General features: G+C 50.3%; 2 long non-coding RNA genes across 2 annotated transcripts in view; one reads left to right on the top strand and one right to left on the bottom strand.

The window, feature by feature from the left end:
• On the bottom strand, window positions 1-2,647 carry LOC137471738 (uncharacterized). Its single transcript, XR_010997811.1, has 2 exons — window positions 1,369-2,647; window positions 1-125 (listed from the first exon to the last, which is right to left on the bottom strand). It is a non-coding gene; the product is annotated as an uncharacterized lncRNA (long non-coding RNA).
• A 2,023-nt stretch (window positions 2,648-4,670) lies between these two features.
• LOC137471737 (uncharacterized) overlaps window positions 4,671-17,923 on the top strand; it is a 47,409-nt gene continuing 34,156 nt past the window's right edge. The window contains exon 1 of the long non-coding RNA XR_010997810.1: window positions 4,671-5,164. This is a non-coding gene — a long non-coding RNA (uncharacterized lncRNA). The remainder of the gene's footprint in view (window positions 5,165-17,923) is intronic.

Here is a 17,923-nt window from a genome sequence, read left to right as displayed (position 1 = left end):
TTTTTTCTGTGTCATCCAAATGCATAGATTTTATTTCAGAAAGCGTGTCGCAGCTGATGAGATCCATAATGGAGCCATTCAGGGCCATCTCTGAACATGCACTTTTCCCACATATAACAACGTACCTGAAATTTTGAAAGATGGAATACTCATTTGCCAATTTAAAAAGAAATGGAGAGAACAAGAGAGAGGGGCTCGTGGAGTTCTAAGTCTTCACAGGAAACGGATGGAAAAACACATGTACATTTAGAATGATGTTGACATTTCTGAAATCAGAGATATGGTGTTTTATCTAAATTACACTAAAGCCCTCCAAGATAATGTGCCGTGTAATAGCTGCAGTTCTAGGCACTATTTCATTTTCAATTTTCTCTACAAAAAGCATGATTCTTATCCACAGTTCCAGTTCAGTGTTTGACAAATTATTTGCATGCACTGCCCAGCTGCACCCCGTGCAGGGAAAGCTGTATTTGAGGGGAAGAGGCTGCAGCCCCCCTCCCTGCTCTGCCTTGGATTTGCCTGCATTCCTCGTTACCTGGAGAGGAGGCAGAGGGGCAAAACCCAGGGCTGGGGTAGGTGTGCTCTGAAGGTTCCTAAGGCACAAAAGAGCAGTAGGGAAGCCTGGGGTGCTGGGAGCAGGTCCTCAGGAGCTGTGGAGGAGCTGCTTTGGTGTAAAAAGCAGGTAAAGACCTGGTAAAAGCAGGTCATGCCACATGCCTGTGTACCCCCGGTGCTGCTGGCTGCGAGCACTTGTGCATGGCATGTGCTGGGCTCACGTGACATAGGTATTTCCTTCTTCCTGGCAGCTGGAAATCCCTTTGGCACCTGCTTGGCATTACAGGTGATGCCACTGGCAAGGCCTGGTCTCTTCCTGGGAGTGACGCACCATGAGCTGTGGGGAGCAGGATACAGGTGAACCTCATGGGTATCTGCAGGGTGCGGGAGGTCCCTGCAGTGCTGCTCTGACTCAGGGGCCCTGTGCTGGGGATATGAGGTAAAATACCTACCTGCCTTCAGGAGTTCCCTCCTTTCTTGTGGGTATCCACAAGAACCAGCATATGCTGGAGCAGGATGCCCTGGGAGGAGCAATGCAATAGTCTGACCCCCTCCAAGTCCCTTGGCACAAAGCTCTTGTTTCCAGCACTGCTTGACCAATATTCTAGAAAAGTTTAGCAGTGTGGGAAAGTTATTTCCCATCTCCAGGTGTGCCCCATGCCAGTAGTGCTGAGGGAGGGAACCTGGAGCCCAAGTCAAGAATTCTGTTTAGTATGCAAAGAGCAAGCTACCCTGATGGAGCTGGCAAGGGACTGCAAGTAAGTTTGGTGACAGATGCCATGTGCTTATCTGAAAGTTGGGATTTCCACTCACATCCCCGGCTGTGATGGGATGGAGAGCCTGCTCCCTCTGCAGGGAGCTCCAGCTGCATGGATTTGTCCTCAGTGTACAGGCAGGAAAACTCCTTTCTCCTGAGAAGTCTCCTGTGAGATACCGATGGATGAAACCCGAAAAGATGCTATTTTTGGCACACATGCTGACGAGTGAGTGATCCTCAGCAAGCCACGGGTGCAGTCCCAGGTATGGAGGTAGAAGCTGGGATCTGCAGAGTGGAAGCAGGAGGCTGCAGCCTACCTTGTCATTAGTAGGGGAAGGAGGGTTTTCATGACAACCAGAAAGCATCAAAATATAAATTAAACTCTGCTAGGAAATGAAATCCAGGGGACAGAAATAGTTTCCTTGGCAGGCCAAGAATAGTTCTGGCAGCACTCGAACTGGTTGCTAGGTGAGGGGGCAGAGCAAGGGGAGGGTAACAGTGGCTGTGATTATGGTTGCTGCCTCAACAAATATAAGCATTAAAGGTAGTAAGAGCCTGCTTTTAAACCATGCAGGATTTCTGTGTTTGGAAACCGAGTAAGGTAACCAAGGGTCAAAGAGCCTTGGTACGCATCTCAAAGTCTGTCTATGGTCAAAATAAACGTGTCTGTTTCAGCTGGTCACTGGGAATGGATATGTATAAGTATCTAAAATTGTGCTAGGGTTTCTGAACAAGGTTTAACCAAGTGCCTGTGCCTTGGCAATGGCAGCACAGCATCAGGAGGGGCAACTGTTGCGAGGAGCAGCTCATTGCAGACAAGTGCAGGGGAAATGGCTTTCATTAATTCCTGCCTTTACCTTGGGCCCTGATCCAGGTTCCCCTGGGATGTAGGCAGAGCTTCCCCTGGATTGCAGCAGATTGAGCCCTGCAAAGGGCCCACTGGAGGGGACAAAAGAAGATGGAAACTGCAGTATTTTTGCCCTAGGTGTAAATGGTTTATGGTATTTATTTGTCAAACATTAAGAGCCATGACTGGAAAAGCGTGGCATGTGTGTCAAGTAGTTACGGAAAATGCAGTGGCCACAGCTCATGCCAGCTTGCCTCAAGTCTGGTTTTGTGCATTTTGGACTAGTGCAAGAGCCTACTTGCATAGGCTACATCACTGTTCACAGCCAGGGCATAGCAGAGATGCTTCTGCAGTGTAAGTTGCTGACTAAATTGAGGGAGCTGCTATTTTGGGGCAGATATTCCTTTTAATAAGCATGACTGGGCAGAGATCCCTGCAACTCCCCTCAGGACTGCAGTGCCTGCAGGAGCCATCCCTAGGAAAGGATGTTAAAGGTGTAGGTCCTTCTGAGCCTGCTTGGCTCACAGGCTTGGATGCAAACTTGGAGTAAAAGTACAACTGATTTACTTGGGGAAGTTTCTCTGTCCCAGTGTGTGTTGTGATCTCTCTTTCATACACACCCCCCTAATTTTAGGGGTAGGTTGTGCTCAAACATTCACAAAAGTAAAAAAGGCAGGAGGAGAATCTCTGGGCAAAAATGAACCTGAGATTTGAGTTTGTCAGGTTCTACCCCTGCACATGGTCTGAGGTCTCATTGTAGCTCAGGCTTGAGGGATGTTGTGAACATTTTGGCCTTGACGTGCAGCAAAGAACTTTGTGTTTAGGGCAGCGAGCTCACAGCTGGACGGGTATGTTCACATTCAGATTTATCTGTTAAAAAAACTGACTGGGGCAAAGCCAGGCTCATGTGTTACAGAGCTCCAGAGAACTCTTCTCTGGAGGGTTTGTTCCAGTCTCAGAATCAGTGATGGATTTGTTCCCATCCTCAGGAAAAGGAAAGGCATAATGGGATGGCAAAATGATTAACCCACTCAGAGAACTTGCAAAATTAGATCTCTCCTGGGTCATTAGGCTGGACACTTGTGCAGCCAGAAAAGCTACAAAGGCTTGCAGTGTAAAAGATGATGCTCTTTAACTACCTGCTATAGCTGGTACTGCTGTAATACACTATAATTTGATTTACTATTGATTTTCTGTCCTGCGGTTGTTGGCAGCAACCATACAGACCCCTTGGTTTAATGCTTATTTGCATGTTTAATTACTCTGTAATAGTGCAATAATTACCATGTAGCTACAGAGGAATTACATGGTTGTCTGTACTCTGTAAACCAGTGTCAACCTCCTCTGCAAACAAGTAATTATGCAGCTAACATACCTGTTTAACTTCCCCAGGAATTAGCAGAGGAACAGGAGAAATGCGGAAGATGCAGTTGCTGGGGGTTTAATTAATTATTTCTAGTTGTTCTATGTAAAATTCTTTACTTGCCTGATTCTATCTCCTACCATAATGTCAGACAATTACAAACTGCAACCGGGGAAAACATTGCTATGGAATTAAAGCTGCCGAAGCTGAGCTCTTAACATAATCAGTGTTATTTCAGAGTCTGGTCATTCTGCATCTGCAGGTTGTGATGGAACAAATGGAAGTATTTCCAAACAACTTCCCATATGCAGCTCTGACTCCTGCAGCCTCTTCTGGAAGTCGGAGGAAAGCCACGAGGTGGCAATGTGCACCAGGAAATAAAACTGCCCGGCGCTTCTCAGGGATCAGTCACTCAGCCCTGAAATGCGGCTGGATGGACACTTGGCCTCCCACAGGAGCTGCGGCAGGATTTCAAGCACCTTTTCCATGTTAAAAATGTAGCTTTGTTTTCCCGGGACTGAAAAAAAAAAAAAGCTGTAGGGGTGAACATCTCCTCCTCCTATGTTATTTCGTGCTGGTGGATATACTCAGTAAGTTTGTGTGTTTGCTTTAGGCTCAGATGCTCCCTGTGGATTGTTTGGAAAACATCTTGCCTCGTGTTTCCCCTTTCCTCCCTGGGGATCTGTTTTGGTTTCTGTGCATCTAGCATTGCTGGTGCTCACAGCAGGAGCTCTCCAGCTCCTGATCCAGCCACCCCTCTCCTCCACTTTCCCTGGCCTGTGGTGGGAAATATTTGCAGAGCATGGTGAAGGAAGGAGTGCATTTCTGGGGTACAGCAGGACTTACCGGAGTGCTGTCCAAGCAATAGTGTACTGGTGATGGGGACAAACTGGTTTTATCCAGTGTAAATCAAGTGGCAGGTCTCGATGATCCCCAGGGATGCTAGGAAACAGCAATCCTGCAAGATCTCCAAAATGGTGCTGAGTTTATTTCCTGTTGTATTGCTTTGGAGATGGCAAAATAGGCGAAATTTAAGGGAATTCTGGGTTCTCCCAGAACTGGCATGTCCCCAGCTATGCCTGCTGCAACACCCAGTACAGGGGAGGGACCTGTGAGGTGCTGGGATCCTGAGGGGGACTCTGGAGGGTGACAGGGCCAGTCAGAGCAGCTCGCCTGTGGCCACTGTCCTGGCACAGGGTCTGCTGGCCACCAGCCACCCCCTGCACCAGCCACAGCCTGAGGAACATCCTACACAAAGCTGCTGCTGTCAGGTCCTCCAAAGCCCACCTACCTCAAAATCAGTCTCATTTCTCTGAGGGAAGGAGGACACTTTGCTCCCTGCTTTTCTTTATGAAGTCAACTCATTTATTTGCTCTTCAGAAGGGCTCTTTACAGCCCCTTCAGGACCACTGGTGTGTGGCTGTGGGATGGGCAGCTGCTCCGGGCCTCATGCCGTGCCAGGGCAGCTCTCCGGCAGCAGGGATATCTGCAGTGCAACACTGCAAATCCCCATCCAGGGGAGGCAACAGCCTCAAAATTGGGTGTGACTGTTACCCACGATCTCCTTGCAGCCCAGCCTGAGGCACTCAGACACACTGGTGCAGTGCAAGGGCAATGTAAATCTTCCAGCAGAACAAATGCTGTGAGTTATTGCCTGGGGACTGTTGATTCCTCCCCGAATATCTCCTAGATTCTGCCCAGGAGAAGCCCTGGCCGTTCTGCCTGTAGGCACCAGATGGCATCATGGCGGAGCGCTGGGAGCTGGCAGCCAGCACAGGCGGGAGGAAGCTCAGCTTTGAGTTTTTCTGGGCATGGTTCCAGGCAATAATATCTTTTCCTACCAGTCGTGAAAGATCTGAACTTTGTTTCACACCAGAAGCTTAAAAAAGCAACTGTTTAAAAACGTGAATCCCTTCTCCGGCTTGCATGGTGCTTGAGGCATCCGGGTGGTCACGGCCTGCCTGTGGGAGCCCGGTGTCTGAGGGGACGTGGCGCGTGAGCGCAGCAGTGCCCCGGACCTGCGGGGCTTGGCGTGGGGCTGTGGCTTTCCCAGATGGACTCGGAGCGGGGGTCAGTGCCTGCATCACTGTCACTGGCAGCACGAGGCTGGCAGGGCTCTCAGGACATCCCAGCACGTCTTGGCCAGGAGGAGAGCAGGACGGAGCACCTCGGAGCAGCACTGAGCGCAGTCTGTGCCGAGTTCTGGTTAGTGCTGCTCTGGGCAGGGCTGCCCAGCCTTGCTGGCACATCTCCCACACCCAGCTCTGGCCTCCTTCTGCAGGTGCTTCTGCCCCTCTGGCCACTCTCTTGTGTTTTTCGGAATGTTTTCATTTTGCTGTTTGAACATTTTTGGCTGTAGATACGAGGCTTTGAAATGCAAGGTGGCGTGTCCCAAAAAGTATTTAGGTATGAGGGTTTTTTTTTCTGTGGAACGCATCATCCCTTTAATTTTGGCTCTCTAAAGAGTACAAAGCCAGGATTTTCCCTGTGTGGTCCCTCAGAAGGATAAGCAGAAGCTGCACACTGCCAGTGCATCCCCAAGCTTTCAGCCCCTTGATTTGAAACAATTGGTTTTTCTGTGGATTGATAAGAGTTCCGTTCAGCACAGGGACAAACAGCAAAGCTGATGTTCTCTCACACCAGTTTTGTCCCACAAGAGGAAAGCGAGCTTCACCAGCCCAGATGATTTCCAAAGGAATCGCAGGCCTGGGTGGGGAAGTCAGAGGCGCTTCCCTGAAGAATAGAGCCCGCAGTGTCTGCGCCGCAACACTGCTGCTGTTCTGTCCGTCTGTCTGTAGCTCTTTGTTATGTCAACATCTGTAGTTGTGAGTAAATAGCAGCAGGGCAGAATGCAGCTTGTGCAGCCGCAGCGCCGGCTGGGCGCGGGCCAGATGCCGGCCGGACTGTGCCGCCTCTGTCCACGGCTGCGGCCTGGAGCAGGGCATGCAGGGGAGAGGGCTCCCAAAGCCCTCGGCCGGGATGAATGGTGGTGCTGTGCTCCGCTGTCTGGCTCCCCAGCCTGCACGATCCAGAGCAGCCTCTGCCAGCCCTGGGGAAAGGCTGCTTCACTGGGGCTGAGCCCCTGAGCCTGCGAGCACGGCAGGAGGCAAGTACTCATCTGGTCAATCTATAGAAAACAGTCCTGTTTTCTCTTGTCAGCCACCACCAGAAATCTTTTAGGCTATGCTGTTTTATAAAAATTTTAAGTATAAGTGTAGAAGTGCTCAGAACTATTAGGAGAACTCATTTTATCAGGGGCAGCTTTAAAACCCTGCTCTCCCTGCCCAGTGCCACCGCCTGCTCTCAGGCAGTTCCAGGCAGAGTGGCTGCAGGGCTGGAGTTGGAGCAAAGGGTCTCAGTGGTTTGTGTGGAACCACGCGGGCAGAGGGACAGGACTGGGAGGGGGTGCTGCTGTGAGGGGCTCTTACAGCCCCCAGAGATGCAGAGCGGGAGATTGACAGCCAGGCACTCAGTGGCTCAGCAGCTCCCAGGGACCGGCTAAATGTCACGACGTTGGAGGGACACAGTCTGGGCAGCGCCTTCCCCGAGCCGTGTGCTGAGCACGGGGAGCAGCCTGGCAGTGCTGGAATCACCCCGTGGCATTTCCCTGCTCGGGGACGTGCTAATGAGCAGGCGATCGGCTGTATCAGTGAAACCTCAGGGCTGTTTCCAAAGGAAAAATAAGGTCACAGCCGCTTGCCAAGGAAGTATTGTTGTGAGCTGTTAGTTAGGCTGCAAGAGTAAACTTTGGAAGTTGTGCTTCGTCTTTCTTCTCCACTGGCTGCTGTTGTATCTGAAATCAAAATGCTGTTTTCCCTGGAGTTGTGTCTGGCAGCCCTGGCCTCTTGCATGGAGGGGGTGTTTTCCCTGGGTCCTGCAGTGTCCAAGCTGTTTGGTTTCCAGGCTCAGCGTCCCTCCTGCGGGAGTTCCCGTTCCAGGTGGGTTTGTGTCTTTGCAACATCCCAGGGCTGTCGGACAGTCCCACTGTGCAGGAGACGGGTGGGAGGCTGCTGACCCCACAGTGCTGAGGAACACATTGGGAAAAGGGCAGGCAGGATCCCGGGCACTTGCCAAGGGCCAGGCAGCAGTGTTACGCATGGAGATGAAATGTCCAGGCTGAGGGCTGGAGCTTGGCTGAAACATGCTCAGATGAAGTTTTGCCTAGATCTGTGATCAAATGTGCCCGGGAGCTGCCTTTGAGCAGAACCACAGTGCCAGTGGCTGGGAGGCTGCTTGGGGAGCAGCTTGTTCCAGACACCACAGGGCACATTTGCACCACAGAGCATGCAGGCTGGCTCAGCTGTGCCACCATGGATCCTGGTGCCACCTATCCTGCCTGGCCAGGTGAGGAGCTCCAGGGTCCATCTGTGCTGCTGTGGTGCACAGCTGGAGGAGTGGGCTTCAGTAAATATGCTCATGTTGCACCATTTACACAGCACTTAGTTATTGATAGCTAATTAGTGTTTTCTCTGTTTTGCTGGTTCTGCATTGATCTGCTACACAGTATAAAAGACTGTACACGTGGGATAGGGTGTCCTTCACTTTGTCAGGAGCCTTCACCTGTCTTTGTTCTGTTGCATTCAGAAATGCTGCACCAGGCCCACCAACCATCTCTTGGTTGCAGCTGATTTTTTTCCTCCTTTGTAGGCTTTGCAATAGATTTTGCTTCCATTGAGCGTATGGGGAAGACTTAAAAGCACAGAGGACTGTAAGGAATCTCATTTCACTGGAAAGTTGGGTTCCTAATTGCCCTTTGTGCCATTAAAAAAAATCTCCCCATATGTGTTTTGTTTTGTTTGTGGGCTTTTCCCTCCCCACGCGGGCAAAAATCGATTGATCAATGTTTGTTACAAAGTTATGAACAAACGTCTCTGGGCTCTTTGCTGCATTGATGTCAGGCGCAGTGTGTTCTCCTCGCTAACAAAATTAGTTGCAAAGTCAGCAGGAGGTTGGGAGAACAGAGCGTGGGGTTTGTTTGCATAGCACACAGTCTGGCTGCTGCTTAAATAACAAACCCTGCCTCGCTGCGCACACATCTGACCAGGGGCTGGCTTTTGGTTTTGTTTTAGGAATTGTTGTTTGAATAAAAGGTCATTTACTGCTTTACTGAGGGGAAAACAACAGCGTAAATGTACAGTGGTGTGCTGCACACTGTGGGTTTTCAGTGGGACCACAAAGGAGGCGGTGTGCAGGAGCTGTAAACAGCCCGCGGGCACACCATGAGTGAGTGGGCAGGGACTGGCTGAGCCCTGGGAGGGTGACACCTCCACGGGGCCCAGTGACACAGAGATGGGCTGTGTGAGGGGTCGCATCTCCGTGGCACCCAGTGACACAGAGAGAGAGTGTGTGGGGTGCTCACACCTTCACCCATGGTCACAGAAATGGGGTGTGTGAGGGGTCACACCTTCACCCATGGTCACAGAAATGGGATGCATGAGGGGCTCACACCTTCACCCTTGGTCACAGAAATGGGGTGTGTGAGGGGTCACACCTTCACCCATGGTCACAGAAATGGGGTGTGTGAGGGGTCACACCTTCACCCATGGTTACAGAAATGGGGTGTGTGAGGGGTCACACCTTCACCCATGGTCACAGAAATGGGGTGTGTGAGGGGTCACACCTTCACCCATGGTTACAGAAATGGGGTGTGTGAGGGGTCACACCTTCACCCATGGTCACAGAAATGGGGTGTGTGAGGGGTCACACCTTCACCCATGGTCACAGAAATGGGGTGTGTGAGGGGTCACACCTTCACCCATGGTCACAGAAATGGGGTGTGTGAGGGGTCACACCTTCACCCGTGGTCACAGAAATGGGGTGTGTGAGGGGTCACACCTGCCTGCGTCCTCAGGCACCCTACAATGTAAAACAGGTGTCTGGGTGTTTCCAGGCTGGGCACCACCTCCCTTTACCTGTGGGTGGATCCAAACGGGGCTGTCCCCTGCCAGCCTTGGGCCATCCAGGCGTATGGCCTGAACGCCTGAGCCCCTCCACGGGTGATCCTCCACGTGCCATCTGCCTTTGGTGAAGTGGGAAACCAAAACGGGTCAGGCACCTGTGGGGGCTTCAGTGCCCAGTGTGACAGCAGAGCGGGCCCAGCGGTGCCTCCCAGCTGTGCCACACCTGCTCTTGGCTCCCAGGTTGGTTCTGAGGAGCATCTTACCTCCTGTACTGCTACAGCCTTCATCTTTCTCTTCCCCTGCTAAATTTCAGCCTTTAAGTCTCGCAGTAGTATTAAGCTGTCTTATGTTTTGCTTCACTTACTTTCAATGTTTGCATGTTGTTTCTAATGTACGAAAACAAACGTCTAAATGTATACATGTTATTTCTAATGTGTGGAAACAAACGTGCAGGGAAGCTGTCACAAAATGCCATTATCACTTCCTCCCACCTCTTTCTCCAGCGTTTCTAGTGGTTCTGCTGGAACAGCAGGAACCCAAAATGTGCCAAATGAAGAGATATCGTTTTAATTTATGGGAGTTGTTAAAAGGCTCCTTTAGATTCAGATTAAACCCTACTGCAGGTTCAAGGGAAAGTTTAAGAAAATCAATTTTCCCAGGCTAAAAAGAGCAAACCCACTGTAGTGTATATAGTGCCCTTTGTTACTGGAATCAATAGCTCTGTTCCCAGGGCTGAATAATTACTTTTTTATATAACATTAGTACACACACAGACTTATCTCCTCCAGACTTTGTTGTTGAACTGGCAGTAAAATATTTTTGACATTTAACGGTTTCTTGCTCTTATCCTTGTTTAATTTTTCCCTATATCTGAGCCTTGCTCTGAGCTTGAAATGGGGCGATTATTCCCTGCTGTGGCACTGGCATGGAGTATAGAAATGTTTCAAATTAACATTTTCCCAAGAAATCATAAGAAGTGTCATGACGGTAGCTGAATGCAGCATCGTTTGGGTCTGGTTTTGGCCAGAAGTGTTTGCAAGCTGCCTATTCCAGAGTGCTGGAGTGAGAGTACATGAAGACAGAAGCTGTGTTCTGGAAGCAAATGATGTGAGGAGGAGCTGATTGCCCCTGTCCTGCCCTGCACTAGGGGGTGTTTATTCCATTGAACATGGACTGCAGGTGCGGTGAGGAGCTCTGTCCCCCTTGCCCTCAGCAGGATTTTCCTCCCAGACGCTCCCACCCCTGGATGGGGATGGGAGCATTCACAGAGCAGAGGTTACGGACCCATAGCAGGGCAGGTGTGCAGGTACCTGGGTGTAGGGGCAGGACAGGAGGCTTTTAATGTCTTTAATCTTGGTTAGAACATTGCAAATCACTTTGCGAGGACACGAGCCCTCCACCAGCCTAGGAAAGGCTGACAGGAACAAAGGGGTTTGCTGGTTTGTTTCAGTAATTCAGGCTGATTTCCTCTCTGTGTTTTAAGCATCACCTTTCCCACTTACCACCAGTAAGGCCATGATTAGGAGGGCGTTGTGCGCCGGTGGCGGTGGCTGTCGCAGATAATGGTTTGACATTTCGGATCACCCACAGCTAATCAGCTGGACGTGGCAGCACATTGCAGCTGGCCATTAGGGACATGTGGCTGCCAGTCCCTCACTGCCGGGGCACGGGGCAGGACCAGGAGGGTTTCCACAGGGCTGGGGAGCATCCAGCCAGCAGGGCCTGAGCTGCGTGCCCTGCTCCGGGCAGAGGTTGGGAAGCACCCTGGCTTCCCTGCCAGCAAGGGACTTGCTCCGTCTCCTGGAGGACTGGAGACCTTCCACTCAAAACAGTGTGAACCAGTGCTTTCCAGAGCTTTCTGATGTTCGAAGGAATGTTCAAAGAAGCCACATGTCGTTGCCAGTTTCTGGAATCCTCCAGTGTCCTGGCCTGGGAGCCCAAAAAAAAAGAACAAAAAGGAAGAAATAACTGTCTTGCTTCTCAGGCCTCTTGAGTGGCAGAGTGGCTTGGGATATTTCTTAAAGCATTTGAGCTTGTCCACTGCTGAGGAAACAGGATTTCTGCTGAGGTGCCGGTGGGGCTTCGGATCTGCAGCTGGGTGGGGAAGAGCTGAGCACCCTTTGGGAGCCACCTGAGCAGCGGGATCTGGCACGTGCCTCTCCAGTCTCTGATTTTGTGACAGAGACCTTGTTCTGCAGATTGCAGGGCTTCCTCGGGGCTTTGCCTTTCAGGAGCTTTGCTGCTGCAGAGCATGCCCAAAGCATGCTGAACTGCCAGAGAGAGATGCAGGTGAGGTCTCTGCTAATCTCCACTTAAACCTTCAAATGATTGAAGTATCCAGTGTTAGCGATGGCATGAAGAAGTCAATGTTGAGTGTGGTTCCTCCAGTGCCCACTTAAAGATAATGTGTTTTCATGGACACAGTTCAGCATATAAAAGACAAGTTTCTACCTGGTTATAGCACCTTGGAGTAAATGATGAGTGTTAGGACTCCTTTTTTGCTTTACTTTTTTCCTCTTCAGAAACAGTGAAATCAAAGTCATTTATTATGGCTGGTGCTCCTGTCAGTAAACATTTGCTCAGCACCCAGCTGAGGCTTTGGGGAGAAGGTGCCGGGTGTTTGCAGATCTGGCCGAGTGTCTGGGACAGGCTTTGTTCCTGAGCAGCAGCACTGCCTGTAGGTGACACTGGGACTGGGGCTGGCTCACCCACAGCACATGTATCCTATAATGCCATTTTCCTGCTCTGCACAGGAAGGTGATGCCGTGCTACCTGGGCTGATGTCTTCCAGATACATCAAAATGCTCCAGAGGCATTTGGAGCTTGGGCTGGAAGAAGGAAAATATGGGTGGGTGCTGAGGAGATGAGGAATGAAGATATCTGGCATCGTTTGTGGGAAATCCCCTCCAGAGTGCCCTAACATGTCCTATTCCATCGCCAGAAGGATGCCTGGATGCCTCAACTGCTTTTGGTTGTACCTTGTTCCTCAGAGCAGTTCTCCCTCATGTGTGCCATTGGGAAATCACTTGTTAGGGAGCTGGCTGAAATCCCAACATGTCCCTGGGGATTTGTGCTACTCCCATGCTCCTGCAGCCCCTCCAGCTCATGGAAATGCTTCTTTTCCTGTACTGACCTTCCGTAACAGCTCAGCTTCTGCGGAGAGAACAAGGAGAAAGCAGCAACGACACATCTTTGTTTTCTGGAGTTTCTCCTCATCGGCTTAATTGCAATAACATTTATATCACATAATATAGTGCAGCAGGGTTGTAATTTTCCTATCATCCAAATTGCAGGCTGAAAATGCTGTTAGGAAAGGACTGTAGAGACTGAATTGCTGCTTTCAAAATGACTCCTGTTAACTGACAATGTGACCGGCAAATGGCTCCCAAAGGCGGCGTGGCTGGGAGCAGCCCGCGGAGCTGCATCCTGGCGTGGCTGCGCCTGGCTCAGCACACACTGAATAAAACATTCGGGCCTGGGAGCAGCTGTCTCTCTGCAAACACTCCTGCTCCTCACAGGGACGTGCTGACACGCCAAGACCCACGCCTGCTTCTTGCTGAAGGAAATGCAGTTAAAACAGCACTTGTGGAATTCAATTCCCACTGTTACTTTGTGAATGCTTCTGTGTCCCTGTGAGCCTAATCAGCTTCCCCTGTTCCTTGGCTTTCCTGGGGCTGTGATTTCAGTGGTGTTCATGTGGGATGTGAGGGGCTACTTCCCAAAGGTGCACAGCCAGTTGGATGAGTTAGAGATTCATTTGTGTAAATTTAGGTCCTTTATGAAATGCCAGTGCTTCAGCTTTGACCACTGAAATCCCTGTCTGTCTTGGGAAGCACTGAGAGATGGGCTGCAGACTGCTGGGCCAGTTGGTGACATTTTCTTCTACCTATTCCTCTGACTCCAGATAGGCTTTGGAAGTCCAAATGCCAGCAGTGCAAAAAAAGGTTCCATCCAAATCAATCCTGTCTGGTACTGGGCTTTCAGAAAAGCTTGTGGAAAGGCATTTTTGTGGGTGTTGAGTCAATAGCTTCTGGCTGGGGTTGGGATGTTTTGGTTTTTTTTAGCATTTTGGCTGCTAATAGAGTGTTTTGCTTGATTTCCCAGTGAATAGTCCCACCATGTGTGCATTAGCATGTGTCATAATCTGTGTCTTGCTTCCAGATTTAGTTTTAGCTGTAAGAAAAATAAAATCTGGTATTTGAATCTCTTTTGAATTGTTTTATCCTATTCCACACCACCATCAGGATTTCTTTTTTTTCCTAAAGATCCCAAGCAGGGTTAGTATAGCACAAAGCATATGGTGGATCTTGCTCGTGCTTCAACTGGTCTGCAACTTAGTTCTGTAAATGTTACTTACAGCGAGTATTAAGCTCTTTTTTCCAGGCAAAGTAACTAAATGTGCTGGTAGTGAAGCCTTCTGTATGTATAATTCTGACACAAAAATCCCATGGAGGCTTTTGATCTTCCTTCCCTTCCCTTCCCTTCCCTTCCCTTCCCTTCCCTTCCCTTCCCTTCCCTTCCCTTCCCTTCCCTTCCCTTCCCTTCCCTTCCCTTCCCTTCCCTTCCCTTCCCTTCCCTTCCCTTCCCTTCCCTTCCCTTCCCTTCCCTTCCCTTCCCTTCCCTTCCCTTCCCTTCCCTTCCCTTCCCTTCCCTTCCCTTCCCTTCCCTTCCCTTCCCTTCCCTTCCCTTCCCTTCCCTTCCCTTCCCTTCCCCTCCCTTCCCTTCCCCTCCCTTCCCTTCCCTTCCCTTCCCTTCCCTTCCCTTCCCTTCCCTTCCCTTCCCTTCCCTTCCCTTCCCTTCCCTTCCCTTCCCTTCCCTTCCCTTCCCTTCCCTTCCCTTCCCTTCCCTCCCAACTTCCTTCTTTCCTCCCTCCCTCCTTCCTTTCTTCCTTACTTCCTCCTCCTGGAAGAACTTTTTTTTTTTGCACATCACCAGAGCCAAGGCCTTAAAGTTTTGAAGCACCAAGTGAAGAAAGCAATTTCATGCTTCACACCACCACTAATTTGTCCTGTTGTAATCTGCAGCCAGCAAGCCCCTTCCGCTGAAGTTGGGGGATAATGAAGGGTTTAACTTTTTGGTTCTGTCAAATTAGTTTGAGGGGGGGACAGGGGCGCAACGAGGCCACTTTCCTTTGGGGCTGTGGAGATTGTCTGTGCGGACAAATAAGTGAGCATTACAGGTGATTCCGTCCCTGCGCTGAGGCAGAGAGCTCCCATTTATCGCCATCAAATGCATTAAGCTGCGAGTCAAAGCCCTCCGCTTTCTGCTCCCAGCGAGTCTGGACCAGAAGGCAATCAAGCCATAAGGGTCATTTTCTGCATGAGCTAACCTTTTCCTCTCGTAGGGTTTGAAGCCTTTGTTGACAATGAGATGCTCAGTGGGAACATTAAATTAACACTTCATATTCGTGGCTGTAAATTTACTGGCAAGCTGAGGAAAAGTCAGGGAAAACAAACACTCCATCATTTCTGCTTCATTTAGCTGCTGAATGGGGACACTCTCACCTGCAGAGAAAAGAGGTCAGGGCAAACAGGGATAATTTTAATCTGACTCTCAGCCTAGTCTTTAGTGGCGGTGGATTGTGTTGCGTTCTGCACTGAAAGTAAAGGTGAGAGTGAGGTGAGAGCAAGAAAATGGATAAGTACTATGTGAAATGCTTCAGAGACCTTGCCACGGGCAGGCAGGGAGGGATGGCAGCTGGTTACTACGGAAACTAGCGGGCTAAATATTATTAATTTTGCAAACTACAGAACCAGTTTGCTCTCAGATAATGGCTGCACCAAGATTTCCTTGTGTGGGCCAGGAGATAACCTGGATAACCTAGAATTCTGCCACCAACAGCTTTAAAAACGAGCTGTTTTTCACTTCGATAACGATGCTCTGTGTGACTCCATCCAAGCCATGTGTTCCGTGTCTCCCGTCTCTTTCCCAGGTCGTGGAGATAGCTTTCAAGGCTGATGGGCAAATAATGCTTGTCTGCTGCAGCACTGACTAATGTGACAGCTCTGGGTTGTCACCAGCTGTTAATGTGTGTGACATCGGTGCCCCGGCTCCTGAAATGCTCAGGGTGTCTTAAAAATGGCTCTTCGCAGGTTTTGCCTTATTCTGTCGGCAGATGAGCACAACAAATTCTGTGGAAAGGGAAACCTGAATTCCAGAAAGGTGTTTAGAGGCACAACAAGTCTGACCCACAGAGCACTTGGATCTGCTGGGGCTGCCAAGGCCATTTGTGTCAAAGAGCAGTTCATAACAGGTTTTGGATATAAGAATTATTTTTGATGGGAGTTTCTTCTCTGGCAGGAGGTGATGATCTTGTTAGGGAGCTGAAGGGGCCATGGGCTTCCAAGCAGGGCTCACCCAGAGCATCCCGCTGGCCTGGCCAAGCATCCCGGGGCTGCGGGAGTGGCGGGAGGGAGGCAGGGAGCAGAGGAGAGGAGGAGATGTGACAAGCCTATAGTGAGGAACTCTTTCAATAGTCGTAGTCCTTGGTGTGCAAGGACAAGCAGCACTGCTTTTGTTCTCAAACTCAGATTAACTTTTGGTTCAGGGGTGGAACTTGGAGTGACGTGGTGCAGACGCGTCTCCCACAGGGAAAAGCACAGGCAGGTAAATGGTGAAGTGCAAAGCACAAGGTGACTGTCACCCATCCATTCCTCCGACTCGTGCTGGGGTGGCTTGTCCTCTGCTGCAGCATTACCAGCCTGCCTGTTCACCCCCAGCACAGCTGGAAGCATTGTTAGCAAAGATTTTAGGGCACTTGGGAGAAAACAGCCTTCACCGGGAGGTCAGATTTGTGTGAACACACAGCCCTTCAGGAAGGTCTGTGAGAAGAAGTTTCCATGGAGTGGGAAGATTTTTGTGAGTGATGTTATGGGGAGTAGTGGTAAAGGGGTAAACTGCATACAATAAAAATACAATAAATTCAACTACTGCTTATTTTTGTCCAGACAGCTTTCTGATCCAGTTGCAGAGGATTGCAATACCATCCAGTTCTGCAAATACTTTAATTAGCTTTCCTTGCCTGCTGACAGGCTGGAATGAATGTCTGTTTACCTGTGCTCAGGAATTTGGAGTGTGGGCAAGGAGAGGAAAAGATGCTCCCTTGATGGTAAGAGGAAGAAGATTTTAAGATCCTGAAAGCAAATAAGGAGACGAAGGAGGGTCAATTAGCTAAAAAGTCTCTCTGAAGGAAGCCAAGTGTGTCTGGTAATGCTGCCCACAGCTTCCCCCCAGTGCCGCGCAAAGGGCAGCTGTGACATGGGCAGCCCAAGAGATGAGCTGCGTTGGGTGGACAATGAATTGACAGATTGTCCATGGATGAGGGTTCCTGACACGCTCACTGAGGGCAGCGGCACCACAACATGTCCCCCTGCCCAGGCATTCCTGCTGGTAGCCAAGGAGATGAGCCGAGCTGCCCTTACAGGCAGCTGCCAAGGGAGGGGAGAAGAATGTGGGCAGGCGAAGTGGGTTGGGCACAGCTGGGGCACGGGCAGTGTCCCTAGGCTGGCAGACAGAGAGCCTCCCCTTGGCAGGGCTCCATGCTGGGGCCTCATCCAGGCAGGACAGCTGACAGCCTTCCCCTGTCACTCCCAAGCTGCTGGGGACTCTCCCTGTGGGGGGAGAGAGGAGAGAGTTCTCCATGGAGCAGAGCATTCCTTCCTCTCTACCCTTCTGAGGAAAGGGGGGTGTAGGCTTCAGGGACTGGGGTGGGAGAAGAGAAGCAGTGGGCGAAGAGAAGCAGTGGGGCTCTCTGGTCCCATGCTGGTTGTGGCTGGATGTTGGACATGCCTGAGTCAGCCATGGGTGCAGAGCAAGGGTTGCTTGTCCTCTGTAAAATGTTTCCATTTATTTTACTGGCCTCTTCAAAGATAAGGCTGAAACACACAGTCCTGCAGTTGGGAAGGGAAAATAAAGAGGATCAGGCACGACCCCCACACACACGTGGTAATTTCTCGTCTTGGCTTATCTTGTAAGAATTATAAGATACTGAGTAGGAAATAAATCATGATGTCAGGACCAAATGCCATTTTCTTGCTTGGTGTGATTTGCAGCATCGCAGTCAAACCGATAGATTTCATTCCCTGGCGTTGGGTTCTCCCCTTTAATTGAATTATACCCCAGCAAGCGAATGGGATTCATTCTCTCAGATACAAGGAAATTACCGTTTGATGAAACAATGCTTTACTCCTCGCTCACCTGCACAAACATCCTTCAGGAAAACTATTATGCAGATATCCTTGATTACAGACTATTGTTGCTTTTGATCTCCATTTGATGTAGCGGCACCCGGGGATTGCACCATGAGTGCAGTGAGCATGTGAACAGTCCTAGCAGGGTTTGCTGCCTGCTGCCCGAGAACCTCAGAAGGCTGGTTTGGTTCCAGACAATTAAAATTCTCTCTGCTGCAGGCAGACGGTGGACAGGCAGGTAGTCAGCGTGTAGCCAGGCATCACTGGGTGTGTCACAGTGTCTTCAGTCTCTCCTCAGGGGCAGGGCATTGC

Source organism: Anomalospiza imberbis, chromosome 3, assembly GCF_031753505.1.
Source record: "Anomalospiza imberbis isolate Cuckoo-Finch-1a 21T00152 chromosome 3, ASM3175350v1, whole genome shotgun sequence".
Classification (NCBI taxonomy): Eukaryota; Metazoa; Chordata; class Aves; order Passeriformes; family Viduidae; genus Anomalospiza; species Anomalospiza imberbis.
This window is presented reverse-complemented; position numbering and strand designations above follow the sequence as displayed.